This window comes from Panthera leo, chromosome E2 (genome assembly GCF_018350215.1).
Source record: "Panthera leo isolate Ple1 chromosome E2, P.leo_Ple1_pat1.1, whole genome shotgun sequence".
Classification (NCBI taxonomy): Eukaryota; Metazoa; Chordata; class Mammalia; order Carnivora; family Felidae; genus Panthera; species Panthera leo.
Genome location: NC_056693.1, coordinates 61,511,480 through 61,525,328, shown reverse-complemented (window position 1 = coordinate 61,525,328; position 13,849 = coordinate 61,511,480).

Here is a 13,849-nt window from a genome sequence, read left to right as displayed (position 1 = left end):
TATGCCAGATTCTCTAACATGACCATCTTGATGTGGAGAGCTTATCTGAAAAGTCACTAATAATATCTATGATGACACATATGTGACAAGGTCAGAATGAAACTTAGAGGGAGCTACACATCTGTTGTGAATTTACAACATGTATCCTTGGCTAATATTTCCAATGAAATGTGCTTTGGGGATATGGATGGATGAAATAAGGTCTATCAGTCATGTAGGTCAATTTCCTATAGGACCATTATGCCTTCAATTACTAATTGCCATCTCTTCAGAATTAAAAGAAAGCTGGGACAAGAAAATGTCTTTGAATTTGATCTAAGAGAAGACTATGGTGTTTTAAAGGGTTCACCTACCTTCTGGAATCCTCATATTGGTTGTGGACAGGAGCATAGCAACCCATGATTGGGATGCACACCGTTCATCCCAGAGGGAGGATATGGACCTTATTGTCAAATATTTTTTTTTTTTATCAATATCAGCAGTCCACATCTGCCAGGTCCAGACTGCAGGACCTGGGGGCAACACGATGCCTGATGCCTGGGTTCAGAACTTGATGAAGACCAGCTGGTGGGGGGAGGGGGGAAATCCAACAGGGCCTGGGGCAGTGAGGGAGATGGCCTCAGGACACCTCCCCACAGGGAAGGCTCTGGAGTTTACCTGCCAAAGAGCAGCACACTCTCCCTCGAGACATCCCTCTCCATGACAGAACATAACGCTGAGCCCCACAATTCCTGGAGAAATGAAGGATACCCATCTTTTCAAATGCAATGGCCTCTGCAGAGCTTGGCCCCAGGGAAGTTGGAGTCTTGGAGTCACGGAACTCTGATGCCCATTATACCAGCCCTTTCTGCCCCAACACTCAGAGACACTTCATACATCTCCTCTCCCCTGGCCCATCTCGCCCCACCCACATACCTGGACCAGGTCTCCACTTTTCTCCTTGTACTTCCTATTTGTCTCTGTTTCTCTCTAACCACTGTCGCGGCCGGCGCGACAAACACCGAGGTCAGGGTCCTGAGGGTAGGGGAATGCAAGAAAAAAAAAGAGAGAAGAGAAAGTTTGGGAACAGGAGGGTCCCCTGGGCTGATGGCCCAAGTGACGGCTTTATTGTTGCTGTACACAATCTTTTATAACCAGACTCTTATGGGTTAGGTCATTCTAAGAATAAACAGGTTTCACATAATTGCTGCCCACCAAAACATTTAGTTCTGTGTTTCTTGCATTTTCTAGACGGGTCACAAGACCTTGTTGATAAGATTGCTAGCAAAACACAATTCCCATGTTTGTTTCTATCTGACTCAGGGTAGAAAAAGGGAGGTAGCATTACTGCCAACACCTGCAGACCACAGGCTTCAGGAATTAACTTTCTCAGCCTTGACAAGGCTTTCGTATGCCCTTGAAAGTGGGGGAATGGGAGGGGGAACCACTGGGTTGGCTTGAGTCAACACGGAACGTTGCTCAACCCGGTCTCAGCCGGCGCCGGGGCCCGGCCTCCCACATGATTGGGAGGGGGGACCACCGGGTTGGCTTGAGTCAACGGGGAACATTGCTCGACCCGGTCTCAGCCTGGCACCGGGGCCCGGCCCCCCACAAACCACATCTCTCTCTGTTTCTTCCTTTCACTCTCTAGGACTTGCCCAATTCCCCTATCACAAATTCAATGTCACTCTCCCTGCCTGTCTCTTTGTCCACCTCTCCCCAGGCTTCAGGCTATCTGCTCTGTGCATGCAGCCCTGTCCAGGAGCACAGAGCACTCCTGTCTCTCCACCTCTCCTGTCATGTTTGGTCCCAGGCCCTGATCACAATGGAGAAGAATCCCCCATACAGCAGCTGCTCATGTTGACATTTGCTAGAGCAATGCTGGCAGCATGTGGACAGCCAGACATTTACCCTTGGTGGCCCAGCCAGGACCCAAAAGCTGCTGGAACGCTGGCTGCTTCCCTAAGCTGGGAGGGAAAAGGGGCTTACAGGGTTCAGGGTCCCTGGGGCAAAGTGTATTGGATTGTCCGATGTAGAAGGAGCCATATGCTTACACACAACTCTCCTGGGTGGTGTCCAAGGAACCTATCTCAGACCATAGACCTCTGCCCTCCCCATGCCTCAAGATGGCAACAGAGGGAGCTTTATGGGACATCATATGACTCGCCACAAAAATTGTACCATTTGCCCCCTTGGAGGCCACCTGGATTGGTGCTATTGGGGGCAGCTGGTAAGGTGCACAAGGGCACAAGAGCTGGATTAAAGCAGGGCCTCCTTACTGGTCTCCTGAATCCATTCCTCACCATCAGAGTAGACCCTTTCCTGGAGTCAGATACCTGCACTGCTCATCAGCACAAACCCCATAAACTAGCACACACGCCGTGTGCTCATGAGTCTCTATCTACAGATTAACAACCACCACCAGAGCTCCCTAAAGGATGTATCCAACTCCTCAGATGATTTATAGGTCCCTCCCAGGCAATACAACCCCAAGAATGATCTGTCTTCTACCAATATTATACATTCTACCTGTCGGTTAACTGCGTATACAGGAACCCCAAAGTGTACACTTGATGGGGAATGAGTGTCGATTTTCCTGGAAGCAGACGCTGACACAGAAACACAACTGTGACCAGTGTATTAGGAAGGACAAAGTGGAGGGGACAGGGTGGGCAGGGAAAGCATTCCGACCAAGGGGCAGATTAGACACCATCTCTAAATATATAATAACCATAGCTGGTTTGTAATGGTTCACTGTCCATTTCAAATTTCAGAGTGATTGTCCTCTATGTCAAAGTGATTTTGAGTTATTGCAATGGGATCTTCTGTTCTCCTCTATGCATTGTGTCTTCTACAATACATCTGTGGCCTTGGATGAGCACATATTTGTGTGGCTGCATTTGTGTGTCTGCCTGTAATGGAAGAGGATTATCTTCAGATCTTAGATGTAGATCCCTGAATGTACACATTCTCATATGTATCTTTTCCTTCTTTGTAAAGTAGGACCTGAATTTTAATAGAAAAAACACAGGCATCTTTGTTGTAGCTTTTGAAACAGGAATTGCCAATCTCCCAGCCTCAGGCATTATACCCTTAGTTTCAGGAAATTGAATGAACATCTGTTGATGATCTTCTGTGTGCAGACACATTCATTTCCACCCTGAGAAGGGTGAGTGCCCACTCATCCCATACATTTTACAGATTCCTTATGTGCTTAACCGCCTCTTCATCGCACTGACCTCAGAGACCAACATTGTCCCTGCTTCTCAGATTACAAAGCTGAGGCTCTGAGATGGCCCCACTGAGAGCTGGCATTAGGGCTGAGACAGCGGGATCATGGGCAATGCCTCAGGAAATTGTGAGGGAAGTTTCAGAGATGCAAACCTTCAGGCAGGGTGGTGACAACAGTGCAGGTGTGCGGTGACAAGAGTCCAGCAGGGGCGGTTCCTGTTCAAACCTGAATTCCCCGTTAAGAGTCTGACTGAGGCTGCAGGCAAAGGAAGCCACACAGCTGATCTACAACCTCTCATCGCATTTAGTCTCACAGAGGCACAAAACTTAGGCAGAAAAGCATCCCATAAGAACCAAGTTAAACTACAAATCTCCAGGGTATTCTTTCACACAGATCAAGAACCTTCAGAAAACCAAGAGAAACAGCAGTCTTTATTTAGATAATTAACTAGGTGCACTTTGGCCACCGTGACATTTCAGAGATGATAAATGCATGAACTGTACTTGAACCCATGCAGCAGCTCTGTGTGGACCTCATGCTGCCCCCACTCTCCCTGCCCAGGTTGTGGGCCCTGCCAGAAATGGCCTCCAATTCCATCTCACTGAGTCCAACACCCTCACCTCTGCACCATCTCAGCTTTTCCTTCTCATCCACAGCCTCCAATTCATTCCCATGAGATTCACATCTCCGTCTCTTGTACTTGAGGACCCATTTTGGCGCTTCCACTATTGTAGAGCAGAAGCTCCGTGTCATTTACTGCATGTGACTCTCTCTCCGTTAGGACACCTGAAGCCCCTGATGGTAGGGGTGTGCCTTGTCTCTCACAGAGCCAGGAACATGGTCTCTGTACAAGGCACATCTGCAGAACTGATATGCCTGCTTTTCTATTAAAAGACTCTTTCCTTCTCCACAAGAGACATATGCAGCCCAGCTCAGTAATGGAAATGACACAGCCAAACACATGTATGTCCTGAGAAACTTGAGGAATCTTAACAGTGTCCTCATCCAGCAGCACCTTTGCATTGCAAAGCCTGTGAGGCCATCTCTATGTCTTCTCACACTCAACAACACAGAAGCTAAACATGCTGAACATGTCAACTCATACTGTTCAGATCATCTTACAAATGGTCGAGGTGGAGGTGGTGGGTGGTGTCCCTGAGGACACCCAGGACTGGAGGCGACTCATAGAGCCCATGAACAGTGATAAAAGGGATCTGTGGAGAAGGGCCTACAGGGTGGACCTGGTAAAGGAGGAGGTCCTCTTGCATCCATAGGGACCTACAGAACAGAAGTGACAGGTATGTTGGTATGGCAGACAGAAGCAGAATGCCCACAGGAGCTGAAACACAATGAAGCAGGTGTCGGCACCTGGCCCCTTGTTCATTCACGGGTTCTAGTAGAATGGAGCACCAGTGCTAGAAAACTCTACCCTCCCACGAGGTCCCACCTACAGCCTGAAGGTACCAGATGCCACAAGGAGAAACTACTGTCGCCACACTTCAATGCCCATGTTTACAAATGCAGAAAGCCAAGGAATCCTATTCTAGAAGACTGATGGCAGTAATGCCAGTCTAGTAAAGGAGAGTTTTCCAGAGAGGCAGGCATTTTTGTCCAGAACCCCTCTGATGTCCTCTTCCACCACATCTGCAGAATTTTTATTTGCACAATGAGAACAGACAGAACATGAAGGAATGAAAGAAAAGCCCAGCACCACACAGAGATTCAGGGCCACCCCAGGGTCTGAGCTCAGCCTGCCATCCCATGCCTGTCCTCACTCTGCTTCCCTCCCTGACAAAGACATCTTCTGTGCAAGGCCAGGGAGGCCTCTGAGCAGATGGGGATTCCTGGAGTCCTGCAGGGGGCCTGGAAATGTGTTTTCTGAGAGAAACACGTTACCTGTGCACATTCATTGATCTCAAGTATGTTTACCTTAATTCACAGGTAATTCAGCTTTTAAATACAATATGAGTTGCAGAGCTATTTTGTACCATTGTAAAAGGGAGGCAGAAACTCTACATAAAAGAATGAACAGAAATATGTCTCAATTTCAGGTGTAAAACTCCCATAAGGTATCATGAGACAAAGTACCAGTTACAACTGCTCCCGGGACACTAGAGAACCTGCTCATATAAACACAACTGAAGAACTCTGTGAGATACTGGCCCTGCAGGTAATCAGTGATTCTCTCCCTTCACGACTGCACTTCCAGGTACATTTTTGATTACACATGCCGCTTCTGAAAATTCAGAGTGTTTCCACCTAGGGGACAACTGGAGAAATTCTCTATCGCACATTGACCAACACAGAAGGACCAGTAATGAATTCTGAAATTTATCTAAGAACAGTCAACACTGCACAAAGCACACAATATAATGTTGGAAAGAGTTGTTATCTTTTCCAGCACGAGGCTCATAGCAGACATTCTGAACAAATTCATGACCTACACTGAAATAGGAAAAAATGAAAATAATAAGGATAATCCCATGTAAAGAAGGTGCTGAGGGAGTCAGACGCTCCAGAAGACTTCAGGATGCAGTGAAGTGTCATCCTCCTCACGTTATTTCCACAAACACAAAGTGAGAGCCACTGGGTCCTCAGCCTCCATGCACTTGTGGCGTCCAGAGGACTAGCTAACATGATGATGTTAAACTGGAGAAGCCTGGAGGCTTGAGAGGATGTAAATCAAATAGTAAAGACAACAGAGGACATAGAAAACCAGACAAGGCCAGATAAAAGTTTCCAGAGAGCATTTCAACTGAAACGGGCAACAGAATTTACCTTGTCTTTCTCTGCACCCTTGGTAGACACAACTGATGTTCCCCATGGGAGCTGCACCACGTCCTGGGTCTCATAAAGGCTGGAGGTGGATGGAGGTTGATTCTGACTTGCATAGACTGTGCAGAAGAAAAACAAACCCTCTGCATCATGTTTCATTATATTCAACTCGTATCCACTCTTCGGTCCCTTACCAGGGGAAGAGGGTTTTTCAGGTACCTCAGGTGACCCTCATGGACAAGAGGGAGATCTGATCCTGTCCCTTGAGGAAGGTTCACAGGGCCCTGGTTCAGGTGTTTTTATACCTAATCAAGCAGCTGTGAATAGATCAGGTCTCAACTCGCTAGAAAATAAGTTAGGGGTGTGTCTCATCCCTCAGAGAGCACAGCACATGGTCTCTGTACAAGCTACATCCTAGGGAGTGCTGTGTCTGTCAGCCTGTGTAAGGCCCCTTTCCTTCTCTATAAGAGACGTGTTGCCCCGCTCACTACGTGGAAGTGACAGCCCATTTCATGTATGTCCTGAGAAACCTGAAGAACTTTACAACGTCCTCAGTCAGGCTGACCTGATAGCCCTGTGGTGCCATCATAGCATCTTCTCCAAACACACAAGTCAAAAGACGAAACGTGTTTTGTAAGTCAACTCATACTGTTCACATCATCTTTCCAGATGGTGGAGGTGGAGGGTGAGGTCCCAGAGGTCACCAGGTTGGAGAAGGTGGGGGTGGCCCAGAGCACATGAATCGTGATAAAGGGAGCCCACGGGGTACGCCATGCAGGGCATTTCTGGGAAAGGAGGAAATGCTCTGGCAGCCACGTTGACCTGTAGGACAGAAATTAAACTTTTGAGATGTGTTAGGGTAAAAGGTGAAAAATCCAACACCAACACCAACACTAACATAGCTGAGCCGCAATGAAGCAGGAACAGTGCCTGTCTCCTTCCCCTCCACCTGGTTTCAACAGGGCAGCATCAGTGCCACAAAACTCCACCCTTCCCACCAGCTCCCACCTAGAGCTTCTAGGAGCTTGAGGAGACGGTGCAGTGCATTACTGGCAGCATGCAGGGTACTAGCTGTGTCTGCAAATGTAGGGAAGGAAGTGGCTAGTCTTAAAGGATCAGAGGGATAATTCCAGACTACTAAAGAAAGTCTGTTCCACACACACAGGCTTCTATTTCCAGGATTACTACTCCACCCAGCCCTTCACCACCTCAACAGCTCCGTCTTGGCATGGTAAGAGCTGAAATGATGAGGAAGAATTACGTTTTCCTATCATACATTTACATATTTAATGCATTTCAAGTTCATACTTGTCAGTGGTATAACATAAGGTTCTAAGCCTTATTCTTATGCATGTAAATATCCACTTTCCCCAGGACCAGTTATTCAAGAGACTACTTTTCTCCACTGTGTATTCTTGACTCCCTTGTCAAATACTAGTTGACTGTGCATGCATGGGTTTCATTTGGGCTCTCAATTTCTGATCCATTGTCTTGTGTGTGTGTTTATGCCAGTGACATAACTGATTTCTTTAGTGTTAGTATGCAGCTTGAAATCACAACGCGTGATGCCTCCTGTCTTGTTCTTTCTTGCTTCGGCTACTTGGGGTGTTTTTGTGGTTCCAAATACATTTTAGGATATGTTTTTCTAACTGTAAAAATTGCATGGAGTCTTGATAGAGATTGCATTGAGTCTCTAGATGGCTTTGGGTAGTATGGACATCTTATCTGTATTAATTCCTCCAAAAGATGGACATGGGATGGCTTTTCACTGACTTGTGTGCTCTTCCGTTTCTTTCATCCAAATTGAACTTCCATTTCTCCACACAGGTTTTATAGTTTTCTGTAGAGAGATCTTTCACTTCCTTGGCTAAATTTATTCCTATATATTTTATTGTTTTTGATGTTATTGTAAATGGGATTGTTTTCTTTACTTATTTTTAGATAATTTGGTTAGTGTATAGGAATGCTACAGAATTTGGTATGGTGCCTTTCTATTTTGCAACTTCACTGCATTTCTTGATTAGATATTAACAGGCTCTTTTACATTAAACTTTTTATTTGATTCCTCTACCTTATTTTAAAAATCATTTTATTTGGGAATAGTTGACACACTATGTTACATTAGTTTCAGATGAACAACATGGTGATTGGACAAGTGTATACATTCTGCTATGCTAACACAGGTGTAGCTATCATCTGTCACCATGCATCGCTATTCCAGTACCATTCTCTATGTTCCCTATGCTGTATCTTCTATCTGTGATTTATTCATTGCATAACCAGAAGCCTGCCTCGCCCAATCCCCTTCACATATCTAGCGCATCCTTGTCTTGTGCCTGATCTTAGAGGGAAATCTTTCACAATTTCACTATTGAGTATGATGTTAGCTGTGGGCTTCACATACATGGCCTTTCTTATGTTGAGATATGTTCCTTCTACACTGAATTTGTAAAGAGTTTTTTTTAGCATAGATGGATACCAAATTTCCTCAGAATTTTTTCCGTGTCTATTGACTGGTCATATGAGTTTTCTTTTTAATTTTAAATTTTATTTATTTATTTTAGTTTAAATTTATTTATGTATTTCTTTAGTATTTATTTTTTCAAGTTTTTATTTAAATTCCAGTTGGTTAACATACAGTGTAATATTAGTTTTGGACAAAGAATGTAGTCATCCATCACTTACATACAACACCCAGTGTTCCTCACTACTAGTGCCCTCCTTAGCCCATCACCCATTTAACCCATTCCCTGCCCACCTCCCTTCTAGTAACCCTCAGTTTGCTATTTATAGTTAAGAGTCTGGTTTCTGGTTGATTTTTCTTTCATTCAACTATGTGAGGGGTCACATTTATTGATTTGCATTTCTGAAACATCCTTCCTTTACAAGGGAAAAAACCCTTCATCACAGTCAATGATCCTTTTAATGTGATGCTGAATTTTGGGTGCCTGTATATTACTGGGAATTTTTCATCTATATTCATCACAGGGATACTGGCCTATAGTTTTCTGTTCAGGTAGTATCCTTTTCTGGCTTCCTAACAGGGTAATTCCAGTGTCATGAAATGAGTTTGGTGGTGGTCATTCCTTTTGAATCAGTGAGAGGACTGCTGTTAGTTTCTTCTACAAACGTTTGGTCAAATTCACTAGTGAATCCACCTGGTTCTGGGCTCTTCTTCACTGGGAGATTTTCAATTACTGATTCAATTTATTTGCATCGCTTATCTTCTTGTATTGATACAGTCTTCCTTTAACTGGTCTGTGCAAATTTTCTATTTATTCCTGATACAGTCTTGGTAGGTTGTGTATTTCTAAAAGACTATCCATTTCCTCTAGGTAGTCGGTTTGCTGGCATCTAATTTGGGCATAGTCCCCTGTTTGTCTCCTTTATGTTTCTGTGGTATCAGGTGTAATGTCTTCTCTTTTACTTATAATTATATGATTTGGGTCCTCTCTCTGTCTTAGTATAGTCTATGTATCGTCTTGTCAATTTTGTTTCACTCTTCAGAAAACCCACTTTTTGTCTTCTTATTTTCTATTGATTTCATGGTCTCAGTTTCATTGGTTTCCACTCTCATGTGTATTACTTTCTCCCTTCTGAGAACATTGGACATAGATTGTTGTTTTTTCTACTCCTTTGAAGTTAAAGTTAGGTTGTTCACTTGAGTCCCAAATCTATCCTCCCTGCATGCAAATCCAGTGACTCATCAGAGAACCTTCAACAGGTCTTTTCTGTCCTATCTCTGATTCTCAGAACTCTGAGAAAAAGAACCAGAAAATTTATTTGAAGACGCAATAGATGAAAACTTCCCTAATGCGGGGAAGGAAACAAATCCAGAGCAGGAGGCACAAAGAACCCCCAATATATTCAACAGAAGCAGATTCACACCAAGTCATATAGTAATTAAAATGCAAAATGTCATGATAAAGAAAAATTTTCACAGCAGGAAAACAAAAGATGACAGTTACCCACAAGGGAAACCCCATAAGGTTATCACTGGATGCTTTTCAGAAGAAACGTTGAAACCGTAAGTGAGCAGCATGGTATAGTAAAGGTGCTGAATGGAAAACATCTGCAGCCAAAGAGAGTCTATCCAGCACACTATCATTCATATGGAAGAAGAGATCCAGAGGTTCCCAAATAAATACTGAGCAAGTTCACAACCAACAAACAACCTGGCAAGAAATGTTAAAGGGGACTCTTTGAGTGGAAAAGAAACACCTAAAGTGACAGTATTAAAGTGCGAAATGCTAAAGCAATAAAAATGAGTATTTCTGTAAAACATCAGTCAAGGTATTCACGATATAAAAGGTTTTGAAATATAATACTACATATCTACAACACGGGAAGAAGAGGAGTAAAGAACTGGTTCAAACGTAAACAACTATCAACTTAATATAGACTTCTATATGCAGAAGTGGCTAGGTACAAACCTAATAATAACCACAAACCAAACACCACTAATACATATGCAGAGTATAAAGACCAGCAATTTCAACTGTGCTACTAAAGAAACCCAGCAAAGCATAAAAAGGAGAAAGAGAAGAAAGGATTAGAAAGATTCAGAAACAACCAAAATCAAGTAATAAAATGACAACAAGTACATGTCTACCAGTTACTTTGAATGGAAACAGAATAAACTCTCAAATCGAAGGCACTGGGTGACAGATAGGGGCACCTGGATGGCTCAATCACTTGAGATTTTGACTCTTGATTTGGGCTCAGGCTGTGATCCCAGGATCATGGGATTGAGCCCCATGTTGGGCTCTGCACTGAGCATGGAACTTGCTTAAGATTCATTCTCATTCTCATTCCCCATCCTTTCTCTCTCCCCATGCACCTCTCCCTGCCCTCCCATGCCTGTGCTCTCTCTCTTAATAGTAAAAGGCACTGGGTGATAAATGAATAAAAATATAGGACACATCTCTCTTCTACCTATGAGAGACTAATTATAGAACTAAAGTATCAAAAGAAAACTGCAGTAGCAATACCTATATCAGACAAAATAGATTTAAAAATAGAACTGTAACAAGAGACAAAGAAGGACACTATAATAATAAAAAGTACAATCCAACAAAAAAACAATTGTAAACATATATGCGCTCAACCCGAGAGCATCCAAATACACAAAACAGTCAAAAACAAAAGTAAAGGAACTGGTAGTAATACAATCATAGTAGGGCACTTTAACACACCCAATGGCATCAATGGAGAGATCATTCAATCATAATATCAACAAGGAAGTGGTGATTTTGAATGATAGAGTAGGCCAGATGCACTTAACCAATATATTTAGGACATTCCATCCTAAAACAGCATAATACACATTCTTTTCAGGTGCACATGGAACATTCCCCACACTTGATAAAATATTAGGTCATAAAACAAGCCAAAACAAAATCAAACCGATCGAAGTCATACCATATGTCTTTTCAGACCACAATGCTATGAAAGTACAAGTCTACAACAAGAAAAAAAAATCTGGAAAAAGCACAAAAACATGGAAGTTAAATAACATGCTCCTAAATAATCAATGGGTCAACCAAGAAATCAAAGAAGAAATCCAAAAGGACATGGAAACAAATGAAGATGAAAACACAAAAATCCAAACTTTTGTAAAGCAGGAAAACTGGTTCTAACGGGGAAGTTTATAGAATACAGGTCTGCCTCAGCAAAAAAAAAAAAAAAAAAAAAAAAAAGTGAGGTAAACTCCATAACCTTGTAACAATAAAAGCTAGACAAAGGACAATAAACAAAACCCCCAAACAGCAGAATGAAAAAAATAATTAAAAGCAGAGGAGAAATAAATGATATAGAAATTAAAACTACAGTAAAACAAGGTAAATGAAATTAGGAGGTGCTTCCATGAAAAGATCAATAAAATTGATAACCCCTAGCCAAACTAATCAGAAAACAGAAACAATGCATATAAATAAGAACGACAGAGAAGAACAACCAACACCACCGAAGTACAAACAATTGTAAGCAAATATTATGAAACACTATATGCCAACAAGCTTGACAAACTGGAATCTATGGATCAATCCCTAGAAACATGGAACCTACCAAAACTGAAGCAGGATGACATTGAAAATCTGAACAGATGGTTTTAACAGATTGTTTACTAGCTAGGAGACAGACACAGTAATCAAAAATCACCTAACAGACAACAGTCCAGGAGTGGATGACTTCACAAGCACATTCTATCAAACATCTGAAGAAAAACTGATGCCTATACTTGTCAAACTATTCCAGAAAACAGAACAGGAAGGAAAATACCCAAATTAATTCTATGAGGCCAGCATTACCCTGTTACCAAAACCAGACAAAGACACCACAAAAAAAAAAAACAAAACTACAGGTCCATATCATTCATGCACACAGATGCACAAGTCCTCAACCAAGATTTAGCAAACAGAATCCAACAACACATTCAAAAAATAGTCCACCAGCATAAACTGGGATATCTTCCAGAATGCAAGGGTAGTTCCATATTCAAAAATCAATCAACCTGCAATACCACAGTAATAATTGAAATGATAAAATACATATCATTTCTGCAGACACAGAAAAATTATTTGACAAAGTACAACTCCCATTCATGATAAAATCCCTCTAAAAGCAGGTTTAGAGGGAATGTACCTCAGCTTAATATAGTCTATCTATGTAAGCCCACAGCAGACATAGTACTCAATGGAGAAAACAGAGAGCTTTCCTCCAAGGTAAGGAAAAAGTAAAGATCTCCACTTGTACCACTTCTGTTCAACATAGTACTGGCAGTCCTAGTCACAGCACTTAGCCAACAAAAAGAAAAGAAAGGCATTCACATTGGGAAGGAAGAAGTACAATTTCACTATGTGCACATGATGTGATACTCTATAGAGAAAATCCAATAGACTCCACCAAAAATCTACCAGAACTCAAACTTGAATTTAGTAATGTCACAGGATGGAAAATCAATGTGCAGAAATTAGTAGCATTTCTATAATAATAAAGCAATAAAAGGGAAGTTAAGGAAACAATCCCAACTACATTTGCACACACACACAAAAATAATAAGATACCTAGGGAATAAACCTAAGCAAATAAGTGCAAGACCTTTATTCTGGCCACTGTGAAACACTGATGAAATAAATTGAAGACAACATAAATAAATGGAAAGGCATTCCATGCTCATGCACAGAAAGAACCACGGGCATCTGGGTGTCTCGGTTGATTAAGCGTCCAACTTCAGCTCAGTTCATGATCTCGTGTCCATGGGTTCGAGGTCCACATCGGGCTCTGTACTGACAGCTCAGAACCTGGAATCTGCTTGGGATTCTGTGTCTCCCTCTCTCTCTCTCTGCCCCTCCCCCACTCGTGCTCTGTCTCAGTCTCTCGAAAATAAATAAAACATTTTTTAAAAAATTTTTAAAGAAAACGGGCACCTGGCTGGCTCAGTCGGTTAAGTGTCCAACTTCTGCTTGGGTCATGATCTCACAGTTCATGCATTCGAGCCCCACATTGGGCTATGTACTGACAGGCCAGAGCCTGGAGCCTGCCAGGGATTCTATGCCTCCATCTCTTCCTGCCCCTCCCCCACTCACGCTCTATTTCTCTCTCTCTCTCTCTCTCTCTCTCTCTCTCTCTCTCTCTCTCTCTCCCTCTCTCTCTCTCTCAAAAAATAAACAAACATAAAAAAAATTTTCAGTAAATAAATAAAAAATAAAGAACCAATATTTTTCAAATGCCTACACTACCCAAAGCAATCTACAGATTTAATGTAATCCCTATCAAAATACCAACAGCATTTTTTCACACAACTAAAACAAAAACCCTAAATATATATGGAACCAGCAAAGATCCCAAATTACCAAAGAAGCT